This window comes from Sciurus vulgaris (assembly GCF_902686455.1).
Source record: "Sciurus vulgaris genome assembly, chromosome: 11".
NCBI classification, from domain to species: Eukaryota; Metazoa; Chordata; class Mammalia; order Rodentia; family Sciuridae; genus Sciurus; species Sciurus vulgaris.
In genome coordinates, this window is record NC_136472.1 from 38,123,268 (window position 1) to 38,145,524 (window position 22,257).

The following is a 22,257-nucleotide window of genomic DNA, read 5'->3' on the forward strand; positions in this document are numbered from 1 at the left end:
GGATCTTTCCCTGTGCTCAGAGAGGCTGTGTAGATTTTGAAACTGCTTCTCCTTCGAAGGAACAGATTTGGTTTTGAGAATAAGACAACCCTGGCCTCAGCCTAGATGTGCCTGTGCTCCACCATCCCCACACCCACAGGGACAGCCTCCTTTCGGGGGACAATAGGTGGCTGCCTCTGGTGTAATACGAATGCATGTCAGGAGGGAACCCACCCCAGAAATGCCTGAGATTCCACTATTACTGATTCATTCCTTTGGGCTCAGCACCACCCACTCTGACTGCCTTGGAAAACACAGATTCTCCTGGGAGGGGCAACACACTAAGTTCCTAACACCTTGGGTGAGTAAATTCATCAGACATCCGATTTCCTTCTGATAGGAGAGAGATCTGGGTGCTCAGCCCATGGGGTTGGGTGGGTCTCGCAGGAATCAGAGAGGAGGGAAGGCTTTGATGTCAAATTTGTTACCGTCACCAGATTTCCTAGAGCTGGGTCTGCCTACATCCTCCAAAGACAGCTGACTCTGAAACTGTTTATTTCCATGAGTTCATCACCAAAGGATTAATAGAGGCAACACACACAAAGGGCCTTCATCCATTCAGGTGATAGAATCTCACAAATGCTGGTCTCTCCTACCCGTCCTGTGAATGGAAAGAACAGATGTATCTTTGGGGCGGGGCCGATCCCTCATCTTCAGGGTAAGGGCAAGTTAAAAATGTGGGTTTATTCTCCCCTCCACTGTAGAGTGTGAGTCCTCCCTTACCCAACCAGCCTCTCTGGTCCATGTTACCTTAGCCACTGCGGGAGAGAAAGAGACGGCCAGGAGCGTAGCTTCAGTGATCGCTGGCTGGGGCCCTAAGGCTGGGTTTCCTGGATCCTAGGGTCATGAACATCTGGGCCTCTCTTGCCAGGCATTGATCAGGCTTTGCTTCCCAGCTCTGCAGTTTTCCCCCAGAAGGATGGAGCCCTGCTCTGGGTCCCAGGAGGCTGGCTTCTGGAGACTACATTGCTAACCCCTTTTGCCCTCTGGCTCCCAATTAGAGTCAGTCAATGGGAGATCCCAGCAGGAGACTGGAAGACCACCCAAAAGAGAGGTAAACTTTGTCCATCCCTGACTCCCTCCTACTGGGCTAGTGATGGGGTAACAGCATCCCCCTAACTCTGGCCACAGCTCCTGGGAGGCAGCCCCTCACCATAGTGCTGGTGATGGCTGCTCATGAGGTTCACCTGGGAGAGATGGAAGTGTCTCCCTGCTCTGGCTGGCCCCTGGATGCACACAGCTCTTAGATTCACCAACCCTGTGCCTCCTACCCACTGGGGTCCTTGCAAGAAACATTTAAAATAAGATTACGGAAGCAGTTTCTCCACAAGTACTGCTAAAACATCAAAAACCCGTGAGAAAAAGCTCCCCCTAGGGAAAAGCCATGTTAAGTCAGCACCAAAGCAAACCTGGAGCGATCACCCTCTCTCTGCTCAGCCAATCGGTTCTCAAGGCCCCTGGGCTCACCCTGGGCATCCAGACCCACTCTCTCCATCTGCTGTCACACTTCTTCCATCTGTGTTGCTGGGGATTTGAAGGAAGGTTTATTCCTTTTGGTTCGTTATGCTCATTTTCAGTAACTATACTGGGCAGTGAGATTTTCCCCTGGAAGTCCCCATGTTGGCCAAACCAGTGAGTATTTGATCAAAAGATGTTCCATTTTTCCAAAGAAGGATTAAAAAAAAAAAAAAAAAAAAAAAAAAACAGAAACAGAAACAAGCTTGTCCCTTTTTGCCCCTTTCTTTTTCAAATGTGAAATTGGAGACTCCACATGACAAAAAAAAAAAAAAAAGTCAGAGCTGAAAAGGTCCACAGAGTACAACATGGAGCCAGCAACCCCACCTTTAGAGGGAGTTGAAAGGGACCTTCCCTAAGTTGCAGAACCTGGACGGAAAACTCAGGTCTACTGGCACTAGATCAGAAGACTTCCTATCACTCCAAGAACACAGGGCACACAACCCCCAAAAATGCAATTAGGGCCTTCATCCTAATGAATTTACTTATCTGTTACCCTACAAGACTCTGCACCCTAGGAGGGCAGGAACCAAGCCCCCCTCCCCCTGCTTCTGTACTTGGAACTTTAATTCTATCTTAAATGAATGAATGTTCTGTGTGCACATCTCCGTTTTCTCAGATGCCAAGCATTTAACACAAACTCCATCCCATCAGCCCTCTCTGTCAGCATCAGGTAGGAAATGACGCAAAATCCCAAGCGCTTAGGAAAAACACCCAAGTCTATCCCTGTGCCAACCCCACCATGGCACAGCCCTGAGATTGGCATACAGAAGAAATTTGAGCCCAGTGAAAATCCAGAAAAGTTTCAAAAAGAAATAAGTAGACAGAGGTGGCTCCTAGGACCAGCTTGGTGGTTCTATTTTTCCAGGAGAATGGGCTGTCAGACCAGTTAGTAACAGCTGCCTCTATCAGCACTGAGTGGTACCTAGCAATCCCACATTGCCTCTCTACCTGCATCATCTCAACAGAGCTGTATAATCATTGTACAAGAAAGGTTTTGTGTTTCCTGACTTAGAAATAGAGAAAATCGGGCTCAGACAGGTTAAGCAACTCAGCCACGTTCCCACTTGCACATCTGCATCTTTCCACTTCACCAGGATGCCTCTTCCAAGAGCACCGTGGATGTTCCCAAAACATCCACTTGTGAGGTCTCCGGCCCTCCCCGACCCCTCATGCAACCCCACTCCAGCTCAGAGTTGGCAAGATGGGAGAGGAGGAGAGGTTTGCAAGTGCGGAGTTCAAGGACATCCATTTTGCTCTGAGAAGTGACTTTGAGCCAACGACGGAGTTGAGACCGAGGTCGGGGGGGGGAGGGCGGAGGGTGGCAGTTTGCAAGGGATGGGATGAGCCCAGCTATCAGGATTCTGCATTTCCACTTTCTTTCCTCTCATCTATAAAACACTATCTGAACTCACAGTAACAGATGACACAAAAAGCATTCCATTCATTATATCACTTAGGCCACTCAACAAATCTACAGAAAGATCACTGTCCTCATTTTCAGATGAGGAAACTACAACTCGGGGAAGTCAAGTCATCTGTCTAGGTCACACAGCTGTAAGTGGAGGACACAGATTCAAGTCCACGTCTTCCCGGGCCCTGCTCTGTTCTCATCCCCTGCACTAAGCCTGGGGAAGAGACGTGTGAGGGATGCAGACTAGATGAAAGCAAAGCAGCCTTGGCATCGACCCAGCCTGCTCCCAACCACAACCTCAGCCTCTGCCACTGAGTTTTATGGGATGACTTAATTACTCTTTGTTAACACCAGGCAAGATGGCTGCCAAGATCGAGACACACCTGCTTGTTCTGCACCTCGCTGCCCAAGGGCATTCTGGGAATGGCAGGTGGCCTTTGTTGGCAGGGTCTGGAGGGCCAGCAGAGGTCTCTTCTGCCAATAGAAAGTTGTAAGGCACATGGGTTGGCTACAGGGCAGAGCAGGGACAGCACTGCACTGACTCAGGGAGTCTGAGGACAAGGGTGCACACAGCAACCTACAGCATTGAGGCCAACTGTGAAGTCCCATGGGGGCTAGATGTCTAGAGCACACAGAGGAAGACACAGAGAGGGAAACAGAGGTCACAGGGAAATTCCAGGGTACAACTCTTGTAGCCATCAGCCTGGGTAAGAGAAAGGGTGGTGTTTGGATTCATATCACAGCAACCTCATTTTTTGTCTCAGACCTGTCTGACTCTGGTTTTCTCATCTTTCACAAGTTGCTGGGCAGATCCGAGATACTGTATGCAAACATAGCTTCGAGTTCTTACTGTATTTCAGGTACTCAGTGCTGGTATTGCTTAGCTCCTTTAATCTTAAGGACTTTGTGAGGTGGAGACTCTTTCATCCCTATTTTATGATGAGGACACTGTCTCACAGATGGTGAGTAACTTACCCAAGGCACACAGTCAAAGGCGCTGCTACTGGAAAAGAAAAATGTCAGTTAGTGGTAACAATTCTAGCCTGCAAACAGCTTGCAGGCAGTCATCAGGACTTGAGATGGACTTTTATAAATTATGAAATATTGCAAACATGTAACATGAAAATGCCCCTGTAACACAACCTAAGAAATAGAATGTTAAGATGACAGTCTCTGCAAACCTCCTGAGTCATTTCCCACCAAAACTGCCCCAGGTAGAGCCCATCCCTCACTTCCTTGTCCTCAAGCACTTGCTCCCCACCAGGGGCAGTCTCCAGAGGCCAACCTGTTCTAAGCCTATTTGAGTTCATCATTTCCATATCTGTTTTACATTTTTATCATCTAGTCAGGCATCCATTAGCAATATTGGATATTTGTTGCATGGTTTGAATTTTATATAAATAATAAGACATTTATTCATGCTTCTGAAATGTCATGACTTTTTTTTTTTTTTTTTTCCCCTTTCTGCGTTTGGACAGGGTCTCACCATGTTGCCCAGGCTGGTCTCGAACTCCTAGATTCAAGTGATCCTTCTGTCTCAGACTTCCTACTAGCTGGGACTGCAGGCACATGCCACTGTGCCTGGCTAAAACTTCATGTCATGATAATTAGAGAGAGAGAGAGAGAGAGAGAGAGAGAGACAGGGCTGGTGTAGATCAGCAGTAGAGCTCTTGCTTAGCACATGTGAGGCACTGGGTTCAATCCTCAGCAACACATAAAAATAAATAAATCAAATAAAGGTATTGTGTCCATCTACGACTAAAAAAAATCAAAATAAAATATAAAAAAATAAGAAAGAGAGAGAGAACTATCACTCTATCAGACATGGTTGCATCAATAAATGCATGGAGTTGAATTTTGAACACAATTTGTCCTACAAAGAGACAAGACAAGGAATTCTCACCTTATCCTGCGCAATCTCCTTTTAAAAGGGCTTTTCATTCGTGTGGGGGAGATATTGGGAAGAGTTATGGGGACTGTTACTGCAACCCATCCTGACCAAAATTCAAGCAAAGATGATAATTTAAAAAAAAAAAAAAAAAAAAAAGATAGTGATAAAAGAGTAGTTGTACACATATGTAGTGTGTTGAGCTTTTTTTTTTTTTTTTTTGTACCAGGAATTGAACCCAGAGGTGCTTAACCACTGAGCCACATGCCCAGCCCTTTTTATTTTTCACTTTGAGACAAGGTCTCACTAAGTTGCTTAGGGCCTCACTTAGTTGCTGAGGCTGGCCTTGAACTCATGCTCTTCCTGTCTCAGCCTCTTGAGTCACTGGGATTACAGGCATGCACCACCACACCTGGCATGTGTATTGACATTTTTAAGGTATTTTCCTAAACATTACTGTTTCTTGGGATTATAATATGTTCATGAGTAGATATTTTGAGGATCAGCCAGTCCAGAGAATTATAGAGTTTATTCTAGCAGCAGAACATATTTTTTTTTCCCTAAAACTAAACCTTACCTGGGACAGATCTGGTTTTAAACAAGAATACAGAATCAGCCTCTGCCCTTTGAGAAAACTGTGGAGACCTAGGATTCTGGCAAAAGCTCTGGTGTGGGCCTTTTATTTTGCAGAGAGTGAGATCAAGGTGAGCAGGAAGGGGGAACAGAGCTTGGGTACTGAGTCCCTGCCAAGCATTTTCTCTTTTACTCCTACCCACAGAGGTACAGAAGTGTTATGCAACTTATCCAAGATGCACAGCTGTATTTTACAAGTCCACAGGCATCTCGATGAGTAGGTGGCAGAATCAGGATTTCAGATCCATCTTCCAGCTTCAGGTCCAGAATAGCTGGCCTCTGGACAAGGCAGAATACTCAGACATTACATTTCAGTTCTACACAGTCTAGTTGGATGGATCCTTTTGAGAGTGTCTTCCAAAAACAGGCTCAATCCAAAGAGACTGTGACTTAATTGGGTGTAGTTGGGTGCTCCTCCTCTTCCTGTCTATACCCTCTCAGTCTCCTACACTATATCCTCAGGACCTTCTTACAGGGTCCAGCGATACATAATTTCCTTCCTCAGCTTCCAGACTCAGCCTTCAGTCCTTTTACCCCAATGGATTGCTACCTGAAAGTGCTACAGCATAATCTGAGAACACTGATTACCAAACCTGTATGAATATGCATATCTGTAAACTAGCTCACAAAGACTTCTGTGTGCTCCTAACTCCTTGAGTTGAATTCCCTTCTGCATGAAATACCTAGAGTGGTGTCGATTTCTTTCACTGATCACTAACTGAATCCTGTTGCTTTAAAAGACTGAAACCTTTTGAAAAATTCAGCATACCAATAAGTGGGATGACATGGAACATTCCAAAGGATCAGCCCCAAGGAAAGGCACACACTCCAAGACCTCAGAAGTTTGGAAGAAAAGGAGTAGAGTTGAACTTTTACAAAACCAGGAGTTTATTTTAAAAAGTAACATCTGTGATTTCATGCAAATCATCCACACCAAAGATCTAAATGCTAGCGGAGGTCTCTTCTCAACTATGGCATAAGTCAGTTAAGGAACAGCCTTGATTCAAATTGAGGTGTCCTGAGATGCTCACCAAGGTGCCTTCTTCTGCGATATAATGCCAGATTTGAGACTTGATTAAAAAAAAAAAAGAAAAGAAAAGGTTAGGTCACCTGCCTGGACCATTGGAGACCCACCTGAGTAATATAGAGGACTGTATGTGCAACTGGCTACTCAGATCAGGTGAGTATCTGCAACATTGTCACAGTATTTAAGATTGTGCAAGACATGTTTGAAATGAAAACTAATGGTTGGTATTCACTTTTATGGCATGGTTTATAAAAATATACAGTCCTCATAAAAAGTAGCCATGGCCAACCAAAAGCCTGTTAAGTGCCTAGAGCTTTTATTTCAGAGCTAACAACCTAAGTTCCTCACATGTCCCCACTAATGATCCCCCACATGACCTCAAGCCCCTGGCTTAAATTTCTTGTGCCTCATTTTCTCCGTCTGTAAAAGAGAGATAATGACACTAGCCACTGGACCAAGTTGGCAACATGCTTGGAGAGCCCCAGATCAAAGGCACTCTGCCTGGACCAAGCAAGAATGATGACAGTGCTTACCCTCATTAGTGTTGTTATTATTATTGTTGTTGTTTGGAGTGGCCGTGGTGCAGCCCAGGAAATAGACATGACTCCCAGGGCTGATTCAGCACCAGGGATGATTGAGGAAGCACTTTTTTTTTCTTGCAGAAGCCACGGATATAGAAGCCACCTCTTTTGTTGACATCATATGGTGACACATTCCTAGACTTCCCATGTGGCACAAGGCCTGCTCCTCTCTGGATATGGGACCACTCCTCAAGCACCTCCAAGATACAAATATCTGTCTTTGGGAGAAGGAGGCCAGGGAGGAAGACCCCATGATCACACAGTGAATTGACAAGCCCAAGGACCAGAACCAGCAAGCTTTAGAGTCCTGTACCAGCTCCACCACCTTATGACCTTGACATGAGCAGTAATTTCTCAGGGTCATTATTTCTTGATTGTAAAATAAGGATGTTATTTTAGGGGTTGTAAAACAGTCCCTTGGTCTCTTAGTCCTGATATTTATAGTCATCCTAAAAATCACTGCAATTAAAAAAAAATCACAGCAGGGGACTCTGCCCAGACAAGGTCTTGCCTGCTGTGTTCCTCCATAGTTTAATGACATTATCGGTCACTGCTCTTCCAATAGGCTATTGGCCCCTTGCATACTTGAGCAGTAATGTTCTAAGTCTGGGACAAGAAAACGTACTGAACTTGTTTTGGAATTGACCAGCAAACTGGGGACTCAAAATGGAACCCCAAATCCTACATACTGGTGACAATTTATTATGGTTCTCAAAGTGCATTCATGTGGGACCATCACTTGTCATTGCGTGACCTATATACAAAAGATCACCGTCCGGGTGGACAAATTTGAAAAGGAACTTCCTCTGGGTGCTTAATGCTCTGTAAAAATATGGCTTTTAAGCAGACTATACTTGTGCAAATGGGCACAGTCCTCTGCCAGAGCCCAAGTCTTGATAAGTGGAAAATGGGCTAGATTTCAACACCCATGGGGCCCCTTGGCCCATACATTTGTGCAGGGTGCATACTGAACAACCATACAGGGCAATCCTAGATCTGCTGAGTACTAGATCTACTGACAGAAGCCCCTTTGTGTTGCTCAGAGAGTTGATAGGAAGCCTCGTCCACACCCCATCAACTGGATTTTACCAGCTTTACAGGTTATTCCCCAACCTTTAAAATTTTCATTTGGACAAAGGGCATTTTTAAAATGCTTGATAACCACTGTGCATATATGACATAGAATTAAATAAAAGGAGTATTGTTTGGAGATGTGTAAAAAATATTTTCTTAGGCCATGGTAGTTTAAAGAAGTACAAAAATCTTTAGTCCATGCGAACTCAAGACTACAAAAACTCATTCCTCTCTTTCTCTCCACCCCACTCTATTGGACAGACTTTCTTGCTATTCTGGTCAATGTAGAATAATTAATCTAGTTACTTTCAAGTAAATTAAGTCAACAGCCGCACTTTTGAATCCCTGTTTCAGCTGTGTGTGTGCGTGTGTATGTGTGCAGAACGGGATGTCCTCGGGGTACCATGAAGGAAGGAATCTAACTCCTGTTTCGGTGCCAGGCTGGCCTCTGCCTTCAAATGCAACCCCTCCCACCCGACCCTAGCTCCTGTTGCAGGCTGGCAAGTTGGGGTGCTGCTGCGTCCTCAGGTGCTGGAAACATGGCCCATCCACCCTCCCCTCGTCTCAGCAGGGAGCCTCCCATGAGCCTCTCGGCTCTGGTTTGTTTGCCCTCCCTTCTCTCTCCTTCCTTGTCTGCCCTCTGCTCTCTCTCCCTCTCCCTGCCATGCCTCCCCTTCTCTACACCAGCTTGATGCTGCAGAGACAATCAGATGCCCAAGGCTCTGCGCTCTGAGGCTTTGGGGGCCTGGAAGGCCTCCCCGCTCTACACACTACATGCCCATTTATACTCTATGGAGGTCTTTTTAGATGAGTAGGGAGCTCACCTGGAGCCGGGGACTCCCCAGACGACACCCTGGGACGCTGGACCCAGGTCCCCTTGACTTAAGGCCACTCCTACCCTGCCTCCCTGGCGAAGTCACATCTTGCAAGGTGGGAGAGCTTACATCTGGACTTTCAAACACTTGAACTTCAAGACACCTGCCAGCTCTGTTTGGAAGTTGCACCACGCCAGGGCTAGAGAAAGGCCCTCAGGGTGCAAGGAAGAGGAATAAAGGAGGTGCAGCAACACTCCACAGCTAGCATTTGAAGACAGAGAGGAAGAGGGGAGGCTGGAGGTGAGACACTGTGAGTGCTCTGGATGAGATCACTCTGGAGCCCAGTGAGCTCCAAGAAATAGAACCAGGACCAACAGCAGAATGAGAAGGCTATGTAAAGATACGTATCAAATGCTTATTTTTCCAAAAATGTGTGTCCCCTACAGCCCAGCAAGTCCATTTCTAAGGGTTATCTGACACTCAGAAAAGAACACAATAGCTATCTACAAAGAAGTTCCATGCAGAACTGTTTACAATGGAAATAACTGGAAATAATCTCCATGTTCTACAATAGGGAACAAATGCGTAAATACCTATGCTCTTGCAATGGAATATTATGTAACCATTACAAAGCGATGATCTAAAACTGTATTGGAGTAGAAAGATATTAAGATACCTGATTAGGTGAAAAAGAAGGTTACCAAATCAAAAGTACAGCATAATCATATTTTTATTACATAGATAAAGAATAGGTTATATTTATATGTCAAGCATATGTATTTATGTGTGTGTGTGTGTGTGTGTGTTCAGGCATCCCTTGGTATCTGCAGGCTATTGGTTCCAAGATCCACCCTCCTTATGCCAAAATTCAAGGATGCTCAAGTTCCTTATATAAAATAACATAGTATTTGTATATTCTCTTGAATGCTTTAAATCACTAGATTACTTATAATACCTAATATAAATAAATAGTTATTATACTGTATTGCTTATGAAATAATGACAAGAAAGCAGTTTGTCTTTGTTCAGTACAGGCAATTTTTTTTCAAATATTTTCTATCTATGATTTGTTGAATCCATAGATTGGAACCCATGAGTATCAAGAGCTGACATACATAAGATAAAATATTTATGTGTGTATATGTGGCATATAAATGTGGTTTGTAAATATTGGCAATGGCTATTCTGATATTGAATGTTCTCTATTTTCTTTATGTGTTCTCAATTTTCTACAAATAGTTTTACTTTTGTGATTAAAAAGAAACAAGTAATGAGAATTTGGTTGTGTTTGGAAGATACTCTGTATATTTTGGAGAAAATAGAGGAAAACCACTCATAGACAAAGCAGAGAGCTACAGCTTCTGGAAATTCTTGAAAAGACCCATGTGCCCAGCTTCAGGGGACAGCTCCTCTCTCTCCCTCTTCTTCACAAAAGGATGGGGCCTGAATTGGAGTTCTCTGCTGCAAACAATAGAGCTCAATATGGCTAGTTCCAACATTATTATAAGATATCAGCACTTCTATTTCTGGGACAATGCAGATGTACTTTTTGCTTTCTCTCCCCCTAAGAACATGTAAAAATCACAGGCTTTGTTTATGAAACCATCATAAGACTCTGAAAGGTACAGAGAAAGAGTCAGACAGCCCAGGGTCTGAGACCCCAGGAACGAGGACACAAAGGTGAGTTTTCTGAGTTGGAGATTGGACTCATATATTCCAGATTTGAATGAAGCTTGCATTCTGTAACTGAGCAATGCCAATGAGCACAGACATTAAAAGCCCCCAAGAAAGTGACTCGCAGCCCAGGAGCAGGACAAAGGCTTGGTAGCAAGAAAGAAATGTTTAGACTCTCATCCCTCTACTCCAAACAAACATCACAGGAGGAAAAAAAAAAAAAAAAAAACTGTGCCTACCCACACCTGGGCCAGTGAAGGCAAAATGGGGTATTACCTAGACTCCCGCATTTGCCAGGTTGTAACTGAGGCTCCCAAACACTCCACCAGTGTGGTGTCAGGAAAGGCCAGATGGGGAGTGGAACCTTCATCTCCACCAAATGGCAGCAGGCATCCACCCACCACGGTGTCCATGAGCTGACTGTATAAAAATGCCAATGTACATTTTTAACATACTTGAAGCAAATGAAAAAAAAAAATAGAAAGTTTTATCAATGAAAGAGAATGTCTTGATAAGCAAAGAGAAGATATAAAGGGGAACCAAATAGAATTTTAGAACTGAAAAATGAAAAAAAAAAAAAAAAGAAAATGTAAACACACACACACACACTTTAGTGAATGGGCTGAACAGCAGAATGGAAGGAGCAGAGGAAAGAATCAGTTGACTTAAAAAGCATAGAACTAATTCAACCTGAATAATGGAGAAAGATAGACTGAATTGAAAGAATGAACAGACTCAGGAACCTGTGGAACTATAACAAAGACACAACTTCATGTCACTGGAGTCACAGAAGGAGAAGAGAAAGAGGAAAGGGCTGAAGAAATAGTTGAAGAACAATGGCTGAAAATTCCTAAATTCACAAAAGATGGATAGATTCAAGAAGCTGAGCAACAAACCCCAAACAAGATTAAGCCAAAGAAATTAATTCCAAGTAACACCACAGTCAAACCTCTATAAAGACAAAAAATACTTGAAGTGTCTTTGGAGAAACACCACCTTCCTATAAACTAAACACAATTTGAATGACAGTAGATTTCTCATCAGAAACTATGTAAACTAAAAGGTAATGGCACAATAGTTGTTCAAATGCTAGAAGAAAGGGCCTATCAATTCAGAATTCAATTTCCAAGAGAAAGATCCTTCAGGAATGAATGGGAAATCAAGGCATTCTCACATGAAGGACAATAAGAGAATATGTCACCAACAGACATTCCCCAAAAGAATGGGTAAAGGAAGTTTTATAAACAGAAAAAAAATAATAATAAAAAAAGAGGAAATCTTAGAACATGAAGAAGAAAAAAGAACATGGTAAGAGCAAAACTTTGAGTAAAATCTATAGTATTACTTTTTCATCTTGAGTTTCCTAAATCCTTTGACAGTTGAAGCAAAAATTATAACATTGGCTGATGTAATTCTCAATGCATTTGGAGGAAATATTTAATGTAATCAGATTACAAATGGAGGAAGTGAAGGTACATAAATGGAGATAACTTTCTATAGTTCCCTTGAACTGGTAAATGTCAGCACCTATAGACTGTGATGGAATATATATTTATATCTAGAACAATCTCTAAAATAGTTATCAGAGATACAGATAAATCAATGTAATTCTAAAAATGTTTTAGTAGCTCATAAAGACAGATAAAATAGGGAAACAAAGTCAGAGAACAAACAAAAAATAAAAAGAAAACCCTGCATATTTAAGGCCTAATATACCATTAGTCACATTAAATGTAAATGGTCTAGATGCACAAATTAAACACAAAGATTAAAAGACAGAGATTGTCAGGGTATGTTTAAAACTATGACTACTATATGCTATCTGACCTCAGGTATAATGATATAGATGGAATGGAAGTAAAAAGATTGGAAAAAGATATAGCACACGAACTTTAATCAAAAGAAAACAAGGGCTATGTGAATATCAGATAAAGCAAATTTCAGAGCAAAGAATATTACAAAGGCAGGAAGTATATTCCATGGTGACTGAAAAGAGTCAATCATCAGAAAGACACAGGAACTCTGAAGGAGTATGCACCAAACAATGGAGCTCCAAAATATGCAAAGTGAAAACCAATGGAAGTTAAGAGGAAAAAAAGACAAATCCATAATTACAGTGGGAGACTTTAATGGTTCTGCCTCAACACCTGATGAAACAACTAGACAATGTTGACATGAATTAGAACTCGATACCACCATCAACTAACAAGAATAGAATTATCATTCGTAGACCACTCCACCTAGCCACCACAGTTGGCACTCTTTTTAAGCATCTATGGAACAAGTACCAAGATCGACTAGGCCACTAAATGAACATCAACAAATTTCAAAAATACCAGGGAGCTCACAGATCTCCAGGAGGGCCGAAGAGTCAGACATGGAAATGTTACTGCTGTAATGATTGGGATGGAATTTGTTCCCCGACGGTTCATGTGTCAGAAACTTGGTCCTCAGTGTGGTGGTAGAGAGGTGGTAGAACTTTAAGAGTTGTGGTCTAGGGTAAGGTGACTGTGCAATGGCAGACCCTGCCCTCAAAAGATATTAATGTAGATCTCATGAGAGCCTGATTAGTTCTCTCAGGAGGGTTGCTGTAAAAGAGCAGGAATGGCCACTCTCTAGTCTCTCTGGCTCCTTTTCCCACCTTGTGATGCTATCACATGGGTTCCTGCCATGAGCCTTTGACCATGATGTGATTGACACAGCTGGTTGAGGGAGGGGTCACCGTAGCCAGAAGCAGGAAAGATAACTTTATGTCTGAAAACTGTGAGCTAAATAAATCTTTTGTCTTTATAAATAACCCAGCCTCCAGTATTTCATTACAGCAACAGAAAACTAACTAATACAGCCACCAAGAATAACAACCAGACCCCACATGCTTTTTCAGCAATGCTGAGACCACCAACACTAGGCAAAATACCACATCTCAACTGTGCCACCCCAACCCTGCCAGGACCCTGACCACTGCCACCCATGGGAATGGCCCCCTCTCAGGGTCAGCTTCCTCATATTTCCCCCTTCAAAATCAAAGTCCGCTTTGGGGATGCCTCGGAAGAGACGCTTGAAGGATCTAAATCCCATTACCTCACTGATTTGTAAGTGGAGCTGAGAAACCAAAGCCTGCCACCTCCATGGGGGAATCAAAACTAAAACTGCAGAAACAACTCTAAGAAGGGCATCCAAAACAGCTAGCTGCCACAGCCTGGGCTCTGCCCATTCCAGGACCCCAGAGGCCTGGCCCAGGAGCTCCAGCCCCTTTCTGCAACTGGCTGAGAGCCTAAGCTCTAAGCATTTGTAGCAAGGAGACCTGGGTGCCCCTAAAGCACCTGGATATTCTCCCAGCCTCCCCTCCACACCACCCCAGCCCAGGGCTCACTTCTCCGGAGAACTCCTGGGGGGAGCTCACCACCTTATCTCACCCTTCCATCTCGCTGGAGTGAATTCTTATCTTCAGGTCGGGTGGTTTTTCACTAGAAATGAATCAAACCGCAGCAGTGCCCAGCTATCTATCAGGAGGAGCAGGTGAGGGCAGGCGGGTCACACGTGTGCACACACATTCACATTTGACCGTGGTTGCTGTCGAGCTCAGGGAGGAAGACCAGTGACTGATGTGCACCCCACTCCAGACTCACCACAGGATTCCCCACCCTGTCCCCAGCTTGAGAGGGGAACACAGAGCAACCGGAGTGGCCGTGCTTCTTCCCCAGGTGGCCCGAGCTCTCCCACCTGGGGCTGCAGGACACAGGGAGGGAAGACGAGAAGGATGGAGAGAGGTAGGATGTCACAGGGGACAAGGGCCCAGAACTGTGGCGCCAGGCCAACCTGCTCCAAGCCCAGCTCGGCCGCTCCTCACAGAGAGCTCTGGGGCTCACAGCTTCTCCCTGCAGGCTGGGTTTGTTCAGCCATAATGTGATAATGAGTCACACGAGGTTCTCCAGCCCCATGTCGGGGACACAGAGGCAGCCTGAGGGACAGGGTGTGGCAGAACAGGGCGTTGAGAAACCACAGGAGACCACGTCCTGGGAAGGAAGGCCTCCCCCTCCATTAAAGGAGGACAGAACTCTGCCCTGCGGTCTCCAAGGACAGGGGAGGACATGTAGGCCTGAGTGAGCAACAGAGCCAAAGCAAACTGAGACCAAGTCCAAAGACTTCCAAGAATGATTGAGTCAGAGCTCTCTCAGGTTCACTCTGAGACCCCCACACAGGAGCAACCATTTCCTCGGAACACAGCGAAAGAAGAGTCGTTCCCCAGTGAGCGCACCCTCAGGAACACCTCTGATGGTAGCTGTCAGTAAGGCACCAGCTCAGAAGGAGCAACCGTCACAGCAACTGCTTCCTGCAAGTTCTGCCAAGTGACTACTTGGTTCAAATCCCAGCTCCGCCATGATTAGCTGTGTGACCTTAGGCAAGTTGCTCAACCAATCTGAGCCAGAGTTTCCCATCTACTGAGATGGCGAGAACGATCATCCCAACTGAACAGGATGTGGTAGAATTAAGTGAGATAATACTTGTCAAGTTCTCGGCACAGTGTCCAGAACATACTGAGCACTCGAACACCATGTTCAGCGGGGCGTGGATGGCTCAAGCTTCCACCATCTGGGTTCCGTAGAAATCATTTAGTTCACTAGATCGTTTAAACTCACCTGCACACTGAAATTGCCGGGGGAGTTTTAGAAAACGCTGATGCTGGGGATTTCGCTGCCAGGGATTCTGGTGGGCATGGCCCATGGCTTGGGAAGTGGAAATTTTGTAAAGCTTCTCAGGTGATATCGATGTGCAGCCAAGATGGAGAATCACCGAGCTCAGGGACAAGGACTGTGTTTGGCCCACAGTTACTACAATTATTGTCATTGTTGTTATTATCAACATTGGTGCCCTCTCCCACCAACCTGACCACCAAGGACACACACAGCCCAGGAGACCTGGGAGTAGGGACGGAATCTCCCCGGAAGTGAAAAGTGAGACGGAGCCTGTGACCTCATTTCTCAGGGTGGACACGGGGCAGAGGCTTCTCAGGCCCCGCAGACATTGGTTCCGTCAGTACCACTCTGCGGTCCTTCCTGGGGCTTCTGAATCCCCATCCCAGCTCAGGGACTGGAACATTTTTGCAGATTTATTCCTATGGATTAAACTATGTACAGAAAAGGCTTCCAAGTGCCTCGTGTGTAATTGGACCCCAGCAACTACCAGGGTTCCCTTCCCCTAATCCCAATTTCTGGCTTGAAGGTCATGGTTCTGGGTACGACCTCCACAAAGTCATGACAAAGGTCTTCCCCACCCCCGATGTCATCCTTCCCTGGGAAACAACATCTGGCATCTGGCAGAATATGACAGCTAACACAGCAGGAGGCCCGCGCTCAAAGCCCAGCTCCTTCCATGACTGTGTGACATGGGACATCTTGCTTCCCTTCTCTGGTCTTTGGTGTTTTCATTTGCAAACCACAGATAACAGCCTAGAACATATGGTCTGCTGATTTAGTTCCATGGGTTAAATGATATATTATGTATTAAAAGGCCTCAGCTTTTTAGTCCTTGATACGTAACGAATGTCCCACACTTTGCATATATGACATCATTTAAGCCTCACAACAATCTTACATCCCCTGCCTGAAAAGCTCAGAGAGGTTCCTCCACTAACTCAAATTCCCACAGCCATTTCTGGTGCTCTTCTCTGTCTAACTGGGAGTTGCCAGAGTCAGGTTTTTGGTCCAACAGGTAGAGAAGAACAACTCCAGGAAGGCCCGGTCAGGACCTGGAGGCCTGCCTGCCACTCTCCCCTGCATCCGGGCAGCCCCTGGCTCTCAGGGAGTCTCCCACACAATGTGGGGCCCCTGTGGCTCCAGGTGTCATGCCCATGGCTCATTTTCAAAGGCAGGAGCATGCCAGTTTCACAAGGAGATTGTTGGCAGTCCCCATGGTCTCTGTTACTAGAGACTGAATAGCCAGTGAAAGGGACTCATTGTGTGGCCTCTGCATGAAGAATACACCATTTAGAGAAAGAATTCAACAGGTTTCTCACAGAGAAAGAAGACAGCCCCAGTCGAGAGAGAACAATGCAGATCATTCACTGAACTTTTACTTAATGCCGGAGTCCAGCGACCAACCAGGTTAAGGGCCACGCAGAGCAGAGCAGGCCGAGGCCACTCTTGTATGCAGAAAGAGAGAGGCTGGTAGAGGTCCCAAGCCAGGTCCACCAAGGCCAAATTGACTCTGGACCCTTATGGACAAAATGAGGAATGTGGACAGGGCTTCTACCATTTGGGTTCAGCAGGAATACTTGGGTTTACTCCTCAGCTGCACACTGAAATTTCCTGGACAGTTTTAGAAAACACTGATATTCGGAGTTTTGCTGCCAGAGATTCTGATTGGCATGGCCCACAGTCTGGGCACTGAGAATTTTTTAAAGTTTCTCAGGTGATTTCAATATGCAACCGAGATTGAGAACCGGTGAAGCCAGGGGCAGAAATTATGTTTCGTCCACAGTTACATCTAAAGCTGACATGTATTTGGACTTGACACGTATTGGGTGCCAATAAATATTCATAAGATGAGGGGTTACGTGGGCTACTCTGAGAAGCCGTCAACCCAGCTTCCCTGGCAGCCGTTTTGTGTTTATCACTTTATCCTCTGTTGGGATTGGACACAAGGTTTTGTTATTTTTTTTTAAAAGGGTTGTCTCCATTAAGCACTTTTTTTAAAAACCGCTGGACCATAAAATCTCTAAGATTCTTTCCAACTCTAAAGCACACCTATTCCAAGACTATAAATCCCTTCTTGCCCTTTGAAAGCAGCAATGTTTTTTTTTGTTTTTTTTTTTAGCATTATATCACTTTTACCAGCAAAATATTCAAAGACAGAGCACCTTTATGCATAATTCACAGATTTTAGTATGATGTTCATCATTATGTTCTCAAAATGTTTTCCAGCTCCAGAGGAAAAAAATGATAATTTACTGAGGCTGGCCTTTTTTTTTTTTTTTTTATTGTAAACAAATGGGATACATGTTGTTTCTCTGTTTGTACATGGCGTAAAGGCATACCATTTGTGTAATCATAAATTTACATAGAGTAATGTTGTTTGATTCATTCTGTTATTTTTTCCCTTCCCCCCACCCCTCCCACCCCTCTTTACCCTCTATACAGTAGTTCCTTCCTCCATACTTGCCCCCCTCCCTAACCCTAACTCTAACCCTAACACTAAACCTTCCCTCCCCCCCCATTATGTGTCATCCTCCACTTATTAGCGATATCATTCATCCTTTGGCTTTTTGAGATTGGCTTATCTCACTTAGCATGATATTCTCCAATTTCATCCATTTGCCTGCAAATGCCATAATTTTATCATTCTTTATGGCTGAGTAATATTCCATTGTATATATATACCACAGTTTCTTTATCCACTCATCAATTGAAGGGCATCTAGGTTGGTTCCACAGTCTGGCTATTGTGAATTGAGCAGCTATGAACATTGATGTGGCTGTGTCTCTGTAGTATGCTGATTTTAAGTCCTTTGGGTATAGGCCAAGGAGTGGGATAGCTGGGTCAAATGGCGGGTCCATTCCAAGTTTTCTAAGGAATCTCCACACTGCTTTCCAGAGTGGCTGCACTAATTTGCAGCCCCACCAGCAATGTATGAGTGTACCTTTCTCCCCACATCCTCGCCAACACCTGTTGTTGCTCGTAGCAATGTTTTAAGATGAATTATCAGGGCAGGCAGGTCCTGGGAGAGGCCCCTTGGAAAGCCACTCTACATCCCAGTTGGTCCCTTACTGCCACCCCTCCCCCAGGCTAAGCCCTTCCTGGGTGTGCTCTGGGTGACTGACTTCCCCAGCTTCCATTCTCACTGGGACTTTCTCCTAGTGCTTTACACTCATTCCCCTGAGTGAACTGCGCCCAAAGTTTTAATTCTAATTTACAAGTTGGAGTTTTCCAAATTGGTATCGCTAGCTTTGCCATTTCTCCTAAACTCCGGACTCAGCCATCAACTGCCTGCTGGGCATCACCACCTCAACTTCCCTTAGGCACCTCAAATTCAACCTGTCCTCACCTTCCCCACCCAAACCTGCTCCTCCTCCCGCCTCCCTATCTTGATGGACAGCATCACATCCACCCAGTTGCCCAAGCCAGGAAACCCCAGAACCACCTTCCACCTCTCCCTTTCCCTGCCTCACACCCCACCCTCCCAAACAGCATTGGTTTCATTCTTTTCTTTTTGTTTTTAATGTGTCCTCCTTAGTTATACATGACAGTAGCATGTATTTGACATCTCGTACATACATGGAGTACACCTTCCCATTCTTGTGGTTGTACATGATGTGGCGTTTCACTGGCTGCGTATTCATGTGTGAACACAGGAAAGTCACAAGTCATTCCACTGTCTTTGCCATTCCCTTCCCCCCTTCCCTTCATTCCCCTTTGTCTGATCCATGAACTTCTATTCTCTCCACCCACCCCCAACCCCAGCCCCCGTTGAGTGTTAGCATCTGCATATCAGAGAGAACATTCAGCCTTTAGATTTTTAGAACTGGATTATTTCACTTAGCATGATTTTTCTCCTGATGTCTTTATCCTCCACAGCACTGCCAGAGGACTTAAGACAGGTTCAAAGATACCACTGGGAATAAAGTCCAGGCTCCTAAGAAAGGAGAGATGGATTAGTCTATATGGGGCCCAGGCACTTCCCCACCCGCAGATACTCCTGTCACCTCCCTCCTGTCCTTAGGTTCTGACGTATTTGCCACACATCATGCATCCCCTTTGTACAACCTCCCAGTCAGGTGCCTGAGCATAGGATCCTTGATTCTCCTTTTCTCTTCCAATTAAAATGTCCTGCCCCTCTCTACACGGCAAATATCCTTACTCCTCAAAACCCAGATATAGAAGTTAGCTGAAGAAGGCTGCACTCTGGGTCAAATTTCAGTTTTGATGGGACAGGTAGCTCTTATAAAGGAATACCTCAAGGACCTACATTTCAAAGACTAAAAAAAAAAAAAAATGCCCCAGGATTGAAGGCTGTTAGAGACGGCGGTTTGTTATTCCTTCGTCCACCACTTCACCACAACTCCCAAACTTGAACCTTTCCCATGCCGCTTCTCAAAGCAAACTGCAAGTCCTTTAAAGGTCAAGGGTCATGTTTGTGTATTTTTAGGCATTTAACATAAGTAAAAGTGTACTATTATTTTTATTAAATTCCTATCTTTTAAAAATTAAAAAAAATTTCACTTTTCAAAGCTTTGCCTCACTCCCGCCAGGGCAAACTCAGGCAAGAAGTTTCTTTTTCTATTATTATTATTTTAAAGTGATAAATACTATTTATTTGCTCTGCACTAGGCACTTTTCTTAGCACCTGACATTTTTTAACTAATTAAATTCTCAACAGAACCCAGTGAGACAGGGACTGTGACTATCCCCATCTCACAAATGGGGAGACTGGGGTCCAGGGAAGTGCATCCTGGACCTGGGATTCAAGTTCCCTTGCATGAGCCCTTCATCGCTGCCTCCTAAGAGCAGGTACCTGGACATCCAGACCATATGCCATAGGAAAACTGTCAGCATGCTCTTTAGCTCAGGGCTCTTTCTTCAAATCACCCAAACTGACACCCAAACTGTTGCAGTGGAAACAGGAAACTGTGCACAGCAGGCAGAGGGACACAGTTCCCAGCACCAATCTTCAAGAGCGCAGCTCCCACCCAGGTCCTAAGATATCTTCCATTTATCATTCTGCTGTCTGTTGGTGAGATGGCCTTCCTACCCAGAGGCAGCTATGAAATGGCAGACTGGTCTCCAGGTCAGCCAGTGTTACTTTTAAAAATGTCCATGTGCATCTTCATGCATGAAGTCCCGTATCATTTCCCAATAGCTAGAGTTCATCCCATGAAAAACCCAAGAGGCTTCAGAGTTTTTCGTACATAGTAGGGGGCTTCTGTCCCATGTGCTTGTGGGTCATGGTCAGATGTGTGGGAATGTCCCTCGCCACCTAAAGTTGTCTCCCATGCTCTGAGTGAGCCCATATTCCAGCACCCAATTGTGTGCTTTGTCCTGCTTCTGTTCCTGTCTCCATGAGGACCAGGCTTATCTCCAACAGCTTCTCCTCTGCTCCTCTAACTGTTCTTCCTACTCACTGATTTAAAAAAAGAAAAAAAAAAAATTGATCTTGTTAAAATTGTGCCTAAAGTAAGAACAAATAGAATTAGAGACATTCTTTTCTCAGTAAAATAAGTGTCCTTTAGGACAATGTCTTGTGACTTCTCTACTGGATGCTCAGGAGGCCTCTTGCCATCTTCTTTCATTTGACGTTCACAAAGCATATATGCACCAAAAACCCTGGACTGGGTGCTGAGAACAAAATCATGGGTCAATCATAGCCACTGCCCTCAAGGAATTGCATTTAGAAAGACAGATACATAAACAGAAATAATGATGCCTCTGTAGGATAAAATGCTATCTACAAAATGCACACACACACAAGGATCTAACTCTGCCTTGGGTATGGCAGTGGTCACTCATGGCTTCCTGGAGGAGGAGCCATATGAGTCAATTCCTGAAGCAGATTGCTCAAAATGCTTGAAGAAAAGATAATGCAAATCTGCAGTGCAGATTAATAATTAACTTTATCACACCCATATGGAATCAATGAGCCACGTCAGCTGGCTGCAGGGAGACAGAAATAACTGGCATTGGGCAATTCCCATTTGCCCAATACTGCTGTAAGTACTTTCCACATATCGGCTCATCTAATTATCCCAACAACCTTTGAGGTGGGAATTCATGTCACAAGGAAACACAAGGAAACAGAAGCAAGGAGAAGGTGGAAGCAGCTTTCCCGAGGACACACAGTAAGAAATGGCCATCTAACTGTAGAGTCGGGGCCTTAGCCCTTTGGTGTCCTTGGAGTCAAATTCAGCGAGCTGGCGAGGACCAAGGGCTAAGGTGTGAAGAAGAAAAGGAGAAGGGAGCACAAGAGAGGGAAGAGAGGAAGACATGAGCATCAATGAGACAGCAGGAGAAAAAGCCAAGGGCCGGGCCGGAAGCCAAGGAGGAAAGCAGGAGACTCACTATGGATCCCAGGGGAAATCCCTGGACTGAGGTCTAGAGATGGAGGCCCCAGCACCCAGAAAACCAAGAAAGTCAACGAAGCCCAGGATTCCCAAAGTGCCAGCCTCAGGTGAGGAAGGAGCTGACCAGCAGAAATGGAAACAGAAACAGAAGCAGCTTTCCACCTGCACCCCGCAAAGACTACAAAGGAAATGGGTCTAAAGACTTCCGGGCTGGAAGAGCACTAGAGAGCAGACAGCGCAGACCCCAATTTGATATCAGTTGCAACCCAGAAAGTCTACATGATTTGGCCACAGCACCATTATGGTGTGCTTTTGCTCTCTTTGCCCAAAATGCTCTGCTGGTAAAGAAAGAGGTAGGACTGAAATCCAGGGCTCCTGATGGACTGCAGTCCACACGTGTGTCACTATCCCCTGCTTCCCTCAGGAGCAATTGCTCATCCAAGGCCTAGGAGACTCACTGAAAGCACCACCCCTCCAAAGGACAGGGGTTCAAGAGCAGGAACAATGGGGATTAGAAGGCTGTGTGAGTGTACCAAACCATGGT